We start from the raw sequence: 19,259 nt of genomic DNA on the forward strand, positions 1-19,259 counted from the left end.
CACACACACACACACACACACACACACACACACACACACACACACACACACACACACACACACACACACACACACACACACACACACACACACACACACACACACACACACACACACACACACACACACACACACACACACACACACACACACACACACACACACACACACACACACACACACACACACACACACACACACACACACACACACACACACACACACACACACACACACACACACACACACACACACACACACACACACACACACACACACACACACACACACACACACACACACACACACACACACACACACACACACACACACACACACACACACACACACACACACACACACACACACACACACACACACACACACACACACACACACACACACACACACACACACACACACACACACACACACACACACACACACACACACACACACACACACACACACACACACACACACACACACACACACACACACACACACACACACACACACACACACACACACACACACACACACACACACACACACACACACACACACACACACACACACACACACACACACACACACACACACACACACACACACACACACACACACACACACACCACACACAATTTTCTACTGTTAAAACTTTTTAACGTCCGGCTGACGCATTTAATTCGATTTTGCATAATATTACTAAGTTTGCATTCTGCATCCGTATCTGTATACGGATGCAGAAATACACAGGACGCAGCATTACATGCAAAAACATATATGTATGAACGCATCATTGTAGGTAATATACATATACATATATATATATATATATATATATATATATATATATATATATATATATATATATATATATATATATGTTTTGGATGGGTTGGAGTCAATAAAAGGGCTATTGGTTAACTATTTTTTTAATCTCGAGCTTTCAATTGTGTTTACAATTATTATCAAGAGCTAAAAAAGACAAAATATCTTACAAGGTTGAACTAAAAAGAAAAAACAATTTTTGTTAACTTACCAAATAAAAATCAGTTTAGTAAGTAAAAATTACTGCTAATACATCTTAAAAGTAATTAGTATAAAAATGTTTTAATCTAATAAATGTTTCTCTGAAAATTTTTATAATTTTGAAAACATTTTTTAATACAAAAATAGGTAATTGAATTTATAAATAAGTTAAAATAGTAACCAATTACAAATAAGCCTCAATGTCATAAATGCCAACATAAAATTTTTATTTTTGACAATTATATTGCCAAAAGTAAAATTTCGTTTAAACATTCTTTTTTGTTTAGTAACAAAAAAGTAGAAGATTTATTCACCGTTGACAGATGTCTGAAAAAATGTAACAGATATATGGAGAATTAAATATGACATTTTACAAGTTTTATATATAAATCATAAAGAAAGAATATAATTATAAATTTTGCTTAGATTTTGAATTTCTGATCTTTTTTTTTAATTATTATCACTTTTGCTAATACAAACCATTTCCAAAAAAGTCCTTTTAAATTTATTACTTTCACTACATAAAATTTTAATGTTATCAAAATCCATAATATGGTCTTTATCGATTACATGCTCTGCCAAAGCACAAGATGGTTTTTTAATTCTGCAATCACTTTTGTGAGAAATAATGCGATTTGAAAGATTTCTTCCGGTCTCACCAACATATTCAGCCTCACACTGAGTACAACTAATGCTGTATACTAAATTCGTTTTTTCAAATTTGTCTATAGGATATTTAGTTTTAGAATATAAAGATGAAATAGTTTACATATATATATATATATATATATATATATATATATATATATATATATATATATATATATATATATATATATTGAGATGATTGGTGTTTAAAGAAAATAATTTATAAATTATATACTAGATATTATTAGATATAAAAAGTATTTGGTTATTTTAAGAAGTTATATACTAGAGAATTTAATAAAAATTATTTATGTGAGGGCATTTTTAAGAAATTAGCATGTAATAAGTGTAAAAAAAGTTTTATTTTAGTAATTATAATGTTGTAGATATATTTAAGTGAGCCATGTGACTAGGCAACCAAAAATACTCTTTAAAGTGACTTTTAAATAATAATTACAAATATAAAGTGGGGTTATAATGATATGTTGTTTAAAATGTGTAGTTATTAAATTAGAGTGTTTAAAATTACTGATTTAAGTTTATATTCTGATCTGAAAAGCCTAAATGTCGACAAAATTCTCAATAGAAAATTAAAGAATTCTCCAGAATACAGAATTTAACCTTTGTTTACGGTAGAACCTTCTCGAATATGATTATGTCTATGGATCCAAGATATACTTTTTCCAGAACATTCATATAGGTAGGGAATAGAACAAATCGAACAGGATTTCTTGCGAGATGATTCTGGAATATTGAAAAGGTATAAATACTCGGTGATTTGGATTCAAATCATCAGTTACAGTTCAGTCAGAGGCCAGTTTTTAGTATGAAAGTTAGTTAGAGTCAGTCAATCAGTTACAGTTCAGTAAGTTCAAGATAGTCAGAAGGTCAAATTGTTCAATATAGTGAGTTAAATGAAGATTAAGAAACAGTATAAAGAAAATATTATTGAAGATTAAAAATTATGTTATGCATAAATGGTGATTGGATAATGGAAGAAGTATTAATTGAATATTAAAATTATATAATATATTTGGTGATTGGATATTGGTATATTGAAAAGAAGAATAAATATAAATATATAATATATTTGGTGATTGGATATTGGTATATTGAAAAGAAGAATAAATATAAATGCTGTTTGATGGTTTGCTTGGTGGTTTATAAATGCTTAAGAAGAAATATATTTTGGAATTGGTGGAAGCTGATAATTGGAAAAAGTAATTTCACAAAAACAAGGATAACCGAAGCACGAAGACATTGAGTGGTGATTAGAATCTATATAGTGGAAAACAGTTCATTTAGGCATTCAGTGACAGTAAGGTACAAAATTTTGTTAATATAATTTAGTTAGTGTCATAACAATTTCAATTTTGAAGATAGTTTGTTTAAATGTTACATTGTCTATAGAATTTAATTAGTTTCATATGAATTTCAATTTAAAGATAGTTTATTTAAATTTACATTGGTTATGTTAGATATATATGTGTGTTTCATCATAGATATAATAAAGATAATTTAAAAAAGTGCTTACAAACTAATTCTTTCAGAACCGCGATAAAAAACCCTATATATTATATTATTAAAAATACTCATTGCTCATCATTCACAAATAATACATCATAACAATATATATATATATATATATATATATATATATATATGTAAATTATGATTATTGTATAAATAATGTTCCTTTAGAGGCACGTCATAATATTAAAGATTTAGGTATAAATTTTGATTCTAAACTAACTTTTAAATATCACATTAACGAAACTTCAGCTAAAGCTTTAAAAATGTTGGGATTTATTCTTAGAAACTGTAATCAGTTTTCAGTACAAACTTTAAAAATGTTATACTGTAGTTTAGTTCGATCAGTTTTGGAGTATGGTTCTCTCATTTGGTCTCTTTCATATAACAGTGACATCTACAGTATCGAGAGAGTTCAAAATAAGTTTTTGAGGGTATGTGCTTACAAAATTGGTTTTATTAGACATCAATACACATATGATGATATACTGTCAATACTAAATATCTCATCACTACATGATAGAAGATGTCAAGCGGATTTATGTTTCCTTTTTAAAATTATAAATGGATATGTTCAAGATCCAGAGTTACTAAGTTTAATAAATTTTAATGTTAATACTAGAAGAACTCGTAACACTGAGATTTTCAACATTCCATTCCACACTACGAATTATGGCCAAAATGAACCCATTACAAGAATTTTACGAACTGCCAATGAGCACAGCAATAGTTTAGAGTTATTTGGAATATCTACAGCAACATTTAAGAAATCATTTGAGAGATTTTGAGCATTATTTAATAACTTAAGCTACTACTTTAATTGAATTTTGTTTCATTTTAATTTTGGTTTGTTTTTTATTTAACGCAACCTATATATATATATATATATATATATATATATATATATATGCTTTGTAAAGGTTGACATCATATTTCTGTAAAAATGGTATATCCGTTAATTAAATAAATATATATATATATATATATATATATATATACATATATATATATATATATATATATATATATATATATATATATATATATATATATATATATATATATATATATATATATATCGAAAAAAGGAGTACGACCGTTAATCCAATATAAATAAGGATCACTCGGAGAGTGGTGGGTTTTTTGGTCAAAAGGTGGAGAAAAAAGACAAACAAGTTGGCTACTTCATCTATTTATTTGAAGACGTTTCGCTCTCTAATCAGAAAGCATCATCAGTTTATCTAAAAAGCACAATATGAAAAACCAAACATCCATAGAAAAGTCAATATAAATGTGTTTTAGCTCAAAAAGACATGTACCATTTACTGCTACATGAGTCACAAGTACTTCTTTTTTCTTACTCTTATATAGTATATATATATATATATATATATATATATATATATATATATATATATATATATATATATATATATATATATATATATATATATCGCACCAGCAATACAAGACTATCATAACTACAAAAGTTGCTTTTTACAGAATCAACAATTTAATTTTGCTCTAAAATATAATTTTCAATAACTTTTAAAAATTAAATTATTGAAGTAAGTATTTTTGATAGTTTCTAATATTTTTTACCTTTCATATTAGTATACTTATACAAAATATAAATTAAAACGTTGTAAATAATTATTTTCATACAATTTTAACTTGTGATAGTTTTGCACGGGTAAAATTTGATCATTTAAAAGGCAGTTTTGACATAATATATACATTACAATACGTTAACAATAACAACACAGTAATTTTAGTACACTTTATTAATGTTAAACAAAATAGTAAATACATAATAGTATTTTCATTCCGTATTGGCATGGTCCTCCATCACTTTAGTTGACTTTGCTTTCATGTCCATGTAAAATTTATGATGTTCTTTGGGAATGGCCAAATCATTACACAATGAAACTAAGTCAATCTTTTTCTCAGTTGTTATCGCCGTAGGTACGTTAAAAGCAGGAACAAGACTAATATCTGGCACTGTTTTCTGAGGGCCTCTAGCTTTGTCTCTAATTTTTATTTCAGAAAATTCTTTTTCATCAAAGTTAGTTTTATAAAATATCGACTCTGGATGGTATTTTTCAAATTTAAAATTTTTTATTTCATTCCAGCAGACCTTTTGCATTTTGTGCAGACAGAATAATTTTTACCCATCGTTGCACTAAGATTTTTTATATCGTAAACGTTTTCAGTCTGGGTTTGGATGATGGAATATGGTTTACCTTTTTTCTTTGCCGGTGCGATAACTGAAACCCATTGAGACGGAACCATAGATAGAGGTACTCATAAGCATTCTTTCTTTTTCTTTTTCTATAGTTGAGTGAACACTATCGCCCTCGTTTTGGATATGTCCTACTCTTAAATATTTATGGTAGATTGTTGAAATTGATACATTAACAACATATAAATACATAGCACAAACATATTTGTTTTTGTTCTGTCCACAGCAGTTATCAGAATAAAATATTGCTGTTTCTTTCTTAACACAATGGTTTTTGAGATAACTAAATACAAAACTACCAATTTCATTTGAACCTCTGTTAACTATGGCTTTATGCCAAATATAGCACAGCTTTTTTATTTGTAATATTGTAAATAGTAAAATTGAAAGTACTTAGCTTACTTTTATAATAAAATGCTGAAGATTTTCCTAAAGGGAGTTCGTAATATAGTTTGTAAATCATACACTAAAACAATGCTTTTATCTAGATTTCTTCTTGATTGTTCTACATCATTCTGTTTTTCGGTCCTTGCTTGTTCTTTGTGTCTAATGTGAGTTTTATATTCCTCATCCATTAATTTTTTTTTCTTCTGGAGAGCTATTTTGATATTTATGGTATAAATTACATTGATCTTTTTTAGGTTTGAATAGATCAATGTTGTATTCGGTATTAAATACTTTTGCATAAATAGGCTATTTAGCATAAGGTTCATTTTGTTCCTCACATTTTTCTTTATACAGCCTATATAGAGTAGCCAAATTAAAGCTTCCATCAATGTATTCTCGAGATGTTTTTGCCCTTAAATAGTGGGATTCAATTCTTGGAATTGATTCAATATGCTGCCGGATACCTTTTAATACGGCAGCACTAGTCGATTTTTGATGACCGTGCTTTCCACGCATATCACTTTCAGCCATGCCTTCTGTATTTAATTTTTTGAAAGCAGTCCTTACCATCATAGTACTAATAGACAAAGTACTAACAAAAAAGTTTACACGCTCTAACTTTAGCTCCGTTAACTACAAAATGAAATGCAAAATTTTTTGATCTGTTACTTCCTTCGTTCTTATATTCGTATTTTGGTGTAATTTGGCTGATACAATTTACAATAAAATTTCTCCTGGTAATATTATTCAAACAATAAAAACCGGTTAAAATTTTTTCCTTGTCTTGATTAATAATGTTAGAGGTACACTTTAAACACCAACTATTTCCACATGGTGCTTTACAAGTTTTATTGTTAACTGGCTTACCTGATGAATTCACTTAAGATTGACCTGAATTCAACTTATTTTTATATTTCGCGTCCATTTAGACGGATTGCAAATTCTTTTACGTAGCTTTTTCTTCATAACATCATTTGCCTCTTCATCCGTTTGTTCTGCTGATGTACTTTGTAAGTCAGTTATTACATTTTGTTGAGTACTGCTGTCATCATTTTCTGATTGTGGATATTGATGTGAATTTTCGTTTTCAGTATCGGACGTATCAAAGTCTTCAGGAATATTTACCCAGTTTGGATAATCTCTATCGTCATTTTCATTCTGAGATATATCAATATTATGCTGTGCATTATCTAAAGTAGTATATATTTTAGGACTACTTGTATCACTACCATCATAATTAAAGTCTTCATCAGGACTACATGACAGCAACACTGGTTTAACATGAGTCCTATTCTCGGATTCAGTAATACATAACAAATTAAAAGTAAAGTATAGAAAACTACACTAATAATAATACATCATAAACCCTAATGTTAAGCCCCGAAATCTAGCAGCGTTGGAGTTGTGATGGTGGTGCAGAGTTTGCTGGGTACCGTATTGAGTGCAATACTATCATAACTAAAAAGTGATAGTCTTGCACTCATAAGTTATTTCATTTCGAATAAATTTAAAACTAAACTAACTCCAGGATAATGGTCTTATATTAAATTTTGAGTTATAATACACTTGCATTATGTTAGATTAACCATTACCATTACAGATTCATCAAAAACCAAAAATGGCAATTTTTGAGTTGTGATAGTCTTGCATTGATGGTGCGATCTATATATATATATATATATATATATATATATATATATATATATATATATATATATATATATATATATATATATACAGTCCTCTCTCTCTATAACGATATGCAAGGGACCGGGAATTTTCATCGTTATAAGGAGAGATCGTTATACAGAGGGAGACAAAATTCGGTACTGTAATATTAATAATACTGTGCTAAATAACCTATTTTAATTTAAAAAAACTATCTAAATGAATATAAATGAATTACCATTGTATTCCACATAGATTTATTAACGAATATTATAAACAATATAGTATAAAAAATGACTGTACAAATAAAGCATGTGTTCTGTACAATAAAAAAATAATATGCTACTGTTAAATATATTTAGCCTACATTACCAAAAAAATCTGTTACCTTGGTCTGTCTTCTTTTCCCTTTCCACTGAACTGACCTGACCTTGTCCTGAAGATGCATCGAATCTTTCACAGCACTCATAACGTCTTCCTGGTGGATGAAGAATCGATGCAGTACTTTTGCCGCAACGAATGCCTGCTCAGGGGTCGGAGCTGGTTCTGGCTCGGCTTCCACTTCCGAGTCACTGTTTTCTTATTCTTCTACACGAACTGCTTACAGGATGTCCTCGTGAGAAAGTCTAGATGTTGTAGCTACATTTTCATCAACTTCTTTAAAATCTGTTAGCTTTTCCGGTCCGTAGGTGATAGTAAGTTCAAACTGTCTGGCCCAAACATCTAATGGCAGGTCATCTTCATCATCAGTCAATCCTTGATCTTCCAGCCATCCTGCGTGTTTGAAGGAATGTTTTATTTTATTGCTCGTCACCTCGACCCAGGATTTACTAATCATTAGGATGGCTTCAAGAATGTTTAGTTTAAGATTTCCATTATTCTCAACCAATTCCATCAAAATTCCTCTCCTGTAATGGCTTTTCAAACTCTTGATGACACTTTCATCCATGGGCTGAAAGACACTTGTTGTGTTTGCTGGCAGAAAACAGAGTTCGATGTTTTGAAGGTCGCGCAATACAGGATGAGCAGGACAATTGTCTACAAGCAAAAGAATTTTTTCCCTTTAAGCTCGATATCTCTCTTTCTTATCGCTTCTTCAAAAATTTCCGAGGTCATCCACGTACTCTTGTTTGCTTTATAGGTCACCGGTAGATTTTTTATGCTTTTAAAGCAACGCGGGTTTTTCGACTTTCCTATCACTAACAATTTTCGCTTCACCGAACCTATCACTAAAACTGTAATGCGCTCCTTAGAGAGTTTCCACTAACGCACTTTTCCAATTTAAATTTTAAAGTTCTGTTTGGTGTCATTTTAAAAAACAATCCAGTCTCATCCACATTGAAAATGTCGTTTGACGTCTCACGTTTTTTAGCCAATCATCCGTTACGTTTTCGTTAACATCGCGAGCCTCTCCGCTGATTTGCCCGTAGTTGATCTTGTGTCGCAACTTCCACTTGCTCAGCCAACCCTCAGATGCCTTGAAATTCTCAATTCCAAGTTCAGTTGCAAAAAACTCAGCTTTTGTCCTGACCACAGGCCCAGAAAGTGGAATATGGTTCATACGCTGCTGCTGGAACCACTGAAGCATAGCGCGATCTAAATCTTCGTGCTGAGGTTTCCGCAACTTCTTCTTGGTACCGCCCTCCATCTCCGCTTTAAGCCACTTTTTTCTGTCCTTCCATATCGTAGTCACAGTCAACTGAGACAGCCCCGTCCGGCGACATCCGATTGTTTTTCACCTTTCTCTATTGCTCGAGTTATCGATAACTTTTCCTCCACCGAGAGCACTTTACGCTTTTTCGAAAACATCTTGACTGTTGACACACTGAGACACAACTCAAACTGAAAATGAAAAGTCGTCAATAGATGACAACATCTGTTTGATAACAGCAGTTAGGTACGCCGCCCGAACAAACAACCTCTGGACAATTAAGCTTGCCACTCGTGACTTAGGTAGTCTGAACTTTAAACACAATAACACATTTGTCATCAACTATTGAACGCTAAAGAGTTATCGCTATAAAGAGAGAACGATATCGGTATAGAGAAAGAATTAATACATTGTTCTTATGACGAACCAACCAACGTTTACTATTTTCATCGATATACAGGAATTATCGTTATATAGGGAATCGTTATAGAGAGAGACTACTGCATATATATATATATATATATATATATATATATATATATATATATATATATATATATATATATATATGTTATATAAAATATATATATACAGTGTGGTCCTTAAGTAATTGTACAAAAAGAAAGCATAGATTCTACACTTTAAAATATTGCGATTTAAGTCAAATTGCTTTAATAAAATGTTGATATTAAGAAAGATACAGGGTGTTAAAGTGGAAATTAAAAATTTTAATTTTCACTATAACTTTCATGTTTGTGAACATTTATGTATAAAAATTCATAACTGCGTACTATTGATCATCAGAAATTATAATCTGATGCATACTTTAATGTAGCTGATAGAGGGCGCCACATATGCCACATATGTGGCATACATTTGCACTTAACTTTTTTGCTTTTTAAATTACCGGTGTTTGTGATAGAAAATATTAAAGATGTTTTAAGATTATTTAAGATATTAAAGATTATTTTACCAAAAAAAAGGTATACTTGTTAATAACTTCAAGACTCAACAGTTTTCGAGATAATCGCATTTTACAAATCAACTACACAATTCAAATTTAACGCAATTACTCCAGGCAACGAAAGAAAATTAGACAAAACATCCATACTTCTGAATTTTGGTATAAAATGCCTTCAATAAAGTTAATAGTTAACGAAATATTAAATAAAATAAATATATTAGCAGGATAGAATATTAGGATTTGACAAAATAACAGAATAATTGGATTTTACATTAAACATTTTACGTTTTGTATTAAATTAAAGTCATAATCAGAATATTTTACCAATAAACCAAATTAAGAAATAGTTAAACTTAATAACATTAAACTTTTTGTCAAAGTAAGTGTTCGATATGTCCAAAATTTTCTTTAATTCATTTGTCAATACATTCTATAAAAGATCGTCTCATATTAAATAGCCTCATTGGTTCTAAAGAAACTGCTGCAGTATTTATAATAAGTATTATAAGTATAATATATAATAAACATAATATAATAATAAAGTATTCGTTTGGGAATTTTATGAATTACATAATTATATTAATATCTCACCACATGACCAAGGAATATGACTACCACTAACAATCCAACGTTCAGGAAAGTTGTATTTAATTATATTCTTACTGCACTTTTCTCTATAATGTGGTGGTGTACCAATCAATAAAATCATTTTATAAAAAATGTAAATAAATCTCACCATTCAATTTACAAGGTAATTCGCATGTCCATTAAAAATAATTACAAATGGTACCAAACCATACGATATGCATTTTAAACATGAATTTTAAATAAACGTATGGTTTGGAACAATTGGTAATTATTTTTTACGGACTTGCGAATTACCTTGTAATTTGAATGGTGAGATTTATTTACATTTTTTATAAAATGATTTTATTTGATTTATTGGAAGAATTGTCATCAAACTTAAGGCGAAATATGTGGTTTATGCAAGATGGTACACCACCACATTATAGAGAGAGGGCAGTAAGAATATACTTAAATACAACTTTCCTGAACGTTGGATTGTTCGTGGTAGTCATATTCCTTGGTCATGTGGTGAGATATTAATATAATTACTTAATGCATAAAATCCCAAAAGAATACTTATTATTATACTTATAATACTTATTATAAATACTGCAGCAGTTTCTTTAGAACCAATGATGCTATTTGATATGAGACGATCTTTTATGAATTGGCAAAAAGTTTAATGTTATTTAGTTTAACTCTTTCTTAATTTGGTTTATAAATAAAATATTTTGATTATGACTCCAAAACTGTATGACATCGCCTTAGAAAAAACATCACTTGTTTTATCCGCGTATATCTACAGAACAGAAGATTTTTCGTATCATTCAATGGTAAGATGAAGAACGCAGATGAATGGTCTCGCTTGGGGTAGCATAATGGCACCTACACTGTATTACATTTACACAAATGATTAACCGATACCAGTAGATACTAGGACATTCATGTAGACGATACATTGCACAACCAAAACTTTTGTTGCTGAAGTGAAAAAAAATCTAAATGATGCCTTAAATATAATAAAAATAAAGTACGAATTAATTTTAAGCCAAACCCCGAAAAATCTTAGGAGCGCTCCTTCAATTTATCTAAGACAGGCGCTTTCACAAAACTGAATATCTAATCTAATATAAATCTAATATAATCTATAATCTAATATAAATACCTTTTTTTTTTTAAACGCATCTACCACGCAGAGGCATTAGCGTATTTAGATTAATGTTACAGTTGATACAAATAGTGTATATACATTAGTTTACAATTAATAATAATAATATGTATGTGTATTACAATGTATGTTTTAAATCTTATGAAGAAGTTGACAGACTTTAAGATAAGAAATTATTCTTTGGGTATCTGTATTTTCTTCTAGGGCAGTTGGGTATGCTATATTTGAGTCGTTCACTGTTATATTTAGGACACTGTATTAAAAAATGTTTTACCGTTAGAACACGGTTGCACACTTCACAAACTGGTTTATTTTTGCGCTGTAGTAAATAGCCATGAGTAAGTCTTGTATAGCCGATACTGAGACGGGTAAGGCCTTAATGGAGTGTTGTTCCAAGTTTGTTGCCATTTTTGAATTATTTTTTGTTTTAAGTATGGTTTTAAATCGTTTTGTACCGATATGTTACTTTCTTCGGACATCAGGTTAGTTGGTGCGTTTTTAGCTAGTTTATCTACAACTTCGTTACCTTCAATTCTGACATGAGAAGGCACACATAAAAAATGAACTTGGATGTTCTTATTTGAAATGTTTTCAAGTTCTTTTTTAATAAGAAGTAGAAGGGGGTTGTCACAGTACAATTGAGTCAGTGAGGATAATGAATTTAGAGAATCTGTGATTATTATACATATTTCTTGGTTTTTGTTTTGTATTAACGATAGTGCTTTTAGAATTGCGAATAATTCAGCCGAAAAGATGGTTGTAATTGAGGACAATTTGAAACTAACTGAGATAGGTTTGTTAGACTGATGTCGATAGCCGGAATAGATATTGTCCATGGCGCAGGGTTGTGGGTTGAGGAGGTATCATAAGTTTTTGGAAATTGAAAATTTAATTTGGATAAGTATGATCGTATACGAAAGTAAAAAGGATGATTAATTTCATGTGTTTGTTAAAATTTATTTGTAAATCGATCAGCAAAAACGTTATGCACAACTGGATTATTTCGGTTTGATGACATTGCTGCTGTATATGTTAGGCTTAGTGGAAAATATGAATTTTACTATAACGAAATATAAACAATTTATGAAAATTTGATGATTTGAAGGGAAAAAATGTCAAATTAGGCTAGAGCAATAACTGAAACAAAAGAATCAAGTGGGAATAATGTCGAATTAATTTGAAAAATTATAATACCAACATAAAAACAAAAATAAAAGAGGCTCTTTGAGAAAGAAAAATAAACACACTTTATTAAAAGAGGTAAAAGTAAAATGCTAAGAAAAAAAATGCTTATATAAAATGAAGACCCTAAAAGTCCGCCGGAGGGTTTGAAACAGATGTGAAAGAGGGCAAAAACCAAATCAAAGAATTGGTTGAGATTAAATACATCCCTAGAGAAGAATGAATAACATATCTCAAATAAATAAACGGAACAACAGAAACTGAGTATACACTTGTAACTCCAGAAATATCATTAAATTAATTAACGCAAATCGTACGAACTGAAATACAAGAATCCATCACACAGTTAAAACATAGAACCCCCATGAAAAAAATACAGTAGAGTATAAGTACTTTTGTACTCTAGCATTATGGTAAGAAGTTAAAAATCTAAATACCTACATAATTATATTACTGAAAAGTTAATAAAAACTTCTGTTCGTTAGCGGCAAGAGAAAGCGTATATCAGAATGTATTATGAAAAATTTTGTTAATAATACAGTATGCAATATAATATAATGACAAGAATACTTTTATATCTTTGCTTATGGCATATTTTTGAAGCGAAGCTTCTATACTGGCATTGTATTACTTTTTTCTCTCTACAGTAAAATGCTGAGGTGAGCGTCACGGAACTAGCGCCACAAGATGGCGTCGTGAAGGGTAGCTTCATAGAATAGCGCTCTTGGCATCGATTCACTACTCTTGATCAATTCGTTTTTAGTCATCATCTATTTACTCTAAAAATAACTAACAAAATATAGACATTAAATGAGAAGTAAAAATTAAAAGAATAATATGTCACTATAAGACTTGATTTGTAACGATTATCAAAATTTAATAAAAGTCATAAATGTCATCCGATTAATAACAACATTAAATCGTCTGTCAATAAAAAATGTGAAGAACAATTGGACAACACATAGTTTGGATTTAGAGGTGGATTGGGAACAAAACAGGAATTGTGCGCAATGGTGGTACTATTACAAAAATGCAGAGATTATAATGAAAACGTATTCATATCTAATATAGATTTTCAAAAGTATTTGACATAGTTCAACCTGGTAAGCCCATACATGCATTGAAACACATACACCTAGATACCAAGATGTTAATTTAATAAAAAATCTACTAAAATCAAACAGCGGTCATGCGGGTGAAAGATAGTGAGACAAATCAAGCAGAAATTCTAAAAGGAGTCAGCCAGAGATGTGTGTTGTGACCACAATTATTTAATGTGTACTCCCAACTAATATTTTAGGAACACTATGGGAAAGAAGTAAGGAATGGAGTGAGCATCATTAATAACATAAAATTTGCAGACTAAACCCCAATTATGACAGAAAATATAGACGATTTACAAATTCTTATAGAAATCATTAACAGATAAAGCAGAAAGATAGGACTAAACTAAACAGATAAAAGTCAATGTTTACAAATAAGAAATTGAGTATGGTTATTAGATTGAGATCGTCGAATGTTATGTATGGTCGCAACTGCTATATGGGGTAGAAGCTTGGACCCTGAAAGCCAAATCTGTAAAAAAATTAAAGGCATTCGAAATGTGGCTATATAGGCGTATTCTTCAAATTCCTTGGACTGTAAAAGTCTCAAACGAAGAAGCGTTAAGACGAATTGTCTATCTGGACATCGTATCTGGGCCACATAGTTCGAAACGATAAATACTCTCTTCTACGCGTCATCATGCAAGGAAGAGTAGAGGGAAGAAAAGTCTTGGGAAGAAAGACAAAATCTGGCAGAGAAATGTCAGAGATTGGACTAACTTCAGTGTTGAAGAAATATTATATCTAAAAAATCTAAAAGAATATCTAAAGTCAAATTTAACACGCTTCCATGCCTTGTAGTGAAATTTTGTTTCTTATTACGATACCGGATCCTGTAAAATTTTAAATACATTAAATTAAATCTCTCGTAAATTATAAAGCATATTCTTAGATTAAAATAACAAACTTATTATTATGTATTATGATATGTAGTATTGTGATAATGTGTAGGTGTCAGTATTCTTTTAAAAGAGATTTATAGGTTGGCACATAAATTTCACGGTCATGTGTCATACGGTTTCATCTTTCATATAAACATTAAAAACTTTTAAAAGTTTCATTTTACATACAATTAGCACGTTGGCTCTGAAAATGACCTATAAATATGCATTGTTAAAAATTGTATAGATTTATCAATTTAAAATGTTCTTTGTCGTCTTCTAATTATTTATCTCAATTCGTTCTTAATTAAGCACATGTTGTCCACAAGGTACCTCTCTCATTTTTTAATCATTACTTTTTTTTCCTTTTGCCATAGTTTTCCTCATTTTCTTTATTCATATCGATTTCACTCATAACGAACATTGGGTAGTTTATTGTTTCATGAAACTTTCTCCTTATATGTCCGTATCATACAAGTTGTCTAGTTATTATAGCGTATATAATGTCGTATGTTAATTCCATTTTATTTAACAACAAAATACTAAAAACTTTGTTTTCAAAACTTACACCAAATTAATTGTATCTTATCACTACAGCTGTTTCGGCAGAGTGCCTTTCTCAAGTCCCAAGTTTCTCGACTCCATCAATCATCTATTGTATTTCTTATCAAGATTTTGAAGCAGCTGTGCTTCATTAGTCCATTTTTGTTGTTTTTGTCACTGTTCTCTTTTTTCTTTATTGTCATCATTACGTAGCGCTACAACACTGGGTGGGTCTTTGCTAACTACAACTTTTTTCCAAGTTGATCGATTTTCCACGAATCTTCAATGAAATGTTAATTTTCTAAGATATGATTGGATGTTTTCTCTCCATTGTATACTGAGACACCCAAGTGGCATTCTTCTGTGCCAAGTTTCTTCCATACCAGTTTTACAAGTTTGATATCTTGGCGTCTATGCATATGTCCGATCTACCATAAGCGATTTATTTTCCTGAACAAGATCGTTATAAGAGCTTTCTTTATTCAGTATATGGTATCCGTATTCTATACGGATTTGTAGTGATATAATAATGAGTTTAACAATTTTTAGAAGAATTATGCTCTGTATTTCTTTAGTGACATTATTATTAACCGTGATTATTAATCTAAGGTATTTAAAGTGTTCCATACTTTCGAAATTATAGTTGTCTTTATTATTTTATCTAGATGTATTGAATTGCTCTCTTCTCTTGATTCGTTTGTATTTGGTTTTCATTTTGTTGATTTTAAGTGAAACATTTTTCGTACTCTCTTCACTTTGTTAAAGATGTCGTTTGCGGACGGGAGAGAGTTTCTTATGAGATCAATATCATTAGCATATGCTAGGAGTGCTTTGTACCTTGGTCCATTAATGGATTGCATCTTAAATATGCGTTATTTCTATTTTAGTAAGCTGTTCATTAATTTTTTGAATATTTAAATCGAGAATCTGTATTTATTCGACTGTTTTATAACACAGTTTCTTGGCGCCTATTTTAATCTGTTTTTTTGGTCCGGTTATCATTATTACAAAGATTTTGCGGGATATCGACATACGGAATTCGGTGGTATGTCCTTAACGTTTCCATAACCAACGTTCGAACATTTGTCTTACTGTAAAGTCATGACGATTTTACTAGAAAATATAGTGCTATTTAATAATAATAAAGTTCAAGCAGCAATTCCTATATGCATTAACTTGGTACTGATATCTCTGCTCCCCGATCCCAGGTAGCAGTCAGGAAAACATTAACACTGCTACACTCATGCTTCCTATTATCCAACGATTAGCCAGTCCAGGACTATATGCCTTATTATAGTACTGATATTGCTTCTGCCCCTCATAAGTGAATATAATATTCAAGGAAGGTTTTGGAAATTTAATAGGATTTTGTATGTTAGAATATTATTTCTCTGAGAAAGTGAAGAATATCTATTTGCTATCCGGTTTAATCCATAGATTAAATATTAGAATGCTATAGAATAATGCTCCAAGCAGCAAAAAAACGGTCTAATAGTCAGTAATCAGAAAACCAAATAAATGTTCTTTAACATACAAAAGAATGGATGTAGAGTAGGGCATAACGTAACAATAAACCCATATAATTTTGAAAGATTGCAGCATTTTGGGTATCGTAGATTACGTTGTCACATAAGAAATAAAATGGAATATTCACGTAACTAACTGATGTATATATAACCCTCATAACACTTTTAAATCCAGAATTTTAATACGAATCCCTAAACTCAGGATATATAAAATAGTGATTAAACCAATGCTATTGACTGGATACATGACGAGAACGCTGACAAAACAATGTAAGTAAAACTCAGGTTTTAATTAGATCAGTATTACTAGAAAAGCCATCAGAAATATTGTGTGAAATATTTAGTGAAATCTAAAAATGGTAGAATAAGATATTCAGACAGTATCGAGCGAGAACATTATTGATGAGGAAAGGGAGATCCATCTCTGAGAAAGTGAGAAACTAATTGCCACAAGCAAAGGGTACTTTGTAATAAAGTACTCTTACTCTAAAGCATAAGCATGTCTTTTCCTACTCTTTAAGTAAGTGATGGATTAGACCGTTACTTGATGGAAATTTATTTTATCTATAGCCTGTAACTGAATAAGTTGAAGAGGGGACAACTGTTTGTCTCAAGTTGGTCATTCAGAATTATGGCTGTATTTTTTAATTTGCTGGTTTCCCTAAATTCTAATTTCCATAGAATCTAAAAATACCTTAAGGCTTTTATTTTAAATATACTTTTTTAGTAATGAAAATACGTAAACAGAACCGTTAATATACATGTAACCTTTGATCTCTGGGATAAACCCATCTCCTGAACAATAGCGCCGATATATTTATTTGAAATTTTGTACACTTATTTTACCCGTTTATGTCCTTATTATCCATATATGAGTTGTCACCGATATGATAAACTCACTTACTTTTTACAAAGAGACTCTATATTAAGTACGGTGATTACTATACATATCTGATTCGAAATATCGTCGAAAAGTAACAGTATGTAAAATTTAAATTTTTAATGAAAAGTTAAAGATTAGCCATTTCTTATGGGTTTCAAAAGAGAAGAATAAAGGGTAATGGGTAATGAATAATTAATTAATCGGCTAATCACCCGTTCAATATGATTTTTGTCAAATCGGTCCTTTTTAGGACCAACTATTCTAATTATGTCTATAAATATTAAGGGCATATCTAGAGATAAAGACACTTTACTTAACTTTATCAGACATGTGCGCTTGGCACAAATGTGGCGTATTTCTAGTGCAGGAAACATATAGAGGGCCAAACCTAGGGTATTTGGTATTAAGCTGATCCCTGAAAATCACATAATAAATGTAAAAGTGCTATCTCTGTCGGCAAAGAAGTAAAGAAAAACTTTAATGGGAGAGGAAAAAACCAGTCAGCTGAGGGAACCTTTCAACTATGTTGAGCTTGGATCCACTATCTACGTATATAATGAACAATATTACGGTTCCTGACTGAGGATCTGAGCACAAAGCTTATTATAAAATTTGTACCAAAAACACAACAATTACTGATATCCAAAGTCTGCAGACAAGCAAAGCAAAGACAAAGTTGTTACCTTGCTTAAACCTGGCAAAAACTCAAACGACCACAAAAGCTATCGGTCAATATATTTATTTTGTCAGCTATATAAAATACTTCTGCACATAATCCTTAATATAATTTTACCGATAATAGAACATGTACACAACCTATACCAGTAAATACTAGGACTTTTATTGCGTAGACGATACATCTCCTGTTGCACAACCAAAAACTTTTGTTGCTGAAGTGGAAAAAAATCTAAATCATATCTTAAACACAGTAAAAAAATAGATACAAGGTTGAATGCTCGAATAAATGAACTTTGATAAAATAAAGGCAGATATCGAGCACAGATTTATTAATTAAATCTTGCCCAAGTACTTTCGCTTCCTAGAGCATCTTCAGGGGTATCTGAAATAAGCCAAGAAACGTTTTTTTAAAGGAGGAAATTGATTAACCTCGATAAAGACTCGAAGATATTGGATAATAAAAGTTTTGTGATTAACGTTTTAGACTTACTTCTTCAATTTTGGGCTATCCAACAATAATTGCAGAATGCCATAAACATAAAATTAAACATAAAGTTGAACATAACACTACACTAGACAAGGACAAACAGTTTAAAATTATTT

The 19,259-nt window shown here is 30.5% G+C and overlaps 1 protein-coding gene across 2 annotated transcripts in view; it reads left to right on the top strand.

Annotated features, from left to right (window-relative positions):
- Ars2 (arsenic resistance protein 2) overlaps window positions 1–19,259 on the top strand; it is a 505,227-nt gene that overhangs the window by 456,752 nt on the left and 29,216 nt on the right. The window lies entirely within an intron of this gene.

The sequence above is a fragment of the Diabrotica undecimpunctata genome, chromosome 4 (assembly GCF_040954645.1).
Source record: "Diabrotica undecimpunctata isolate CICGRU chromosome 4, icDiaUnde3, whole genome shotgun sequence".
Classification (NCBI taxonomy): Eukaryota; Metazoa; Arthropoda; class Insecta; order Coleoptera; family Chrysomelidae; genus Diabrotica; species Diabrotica undecimpunctata.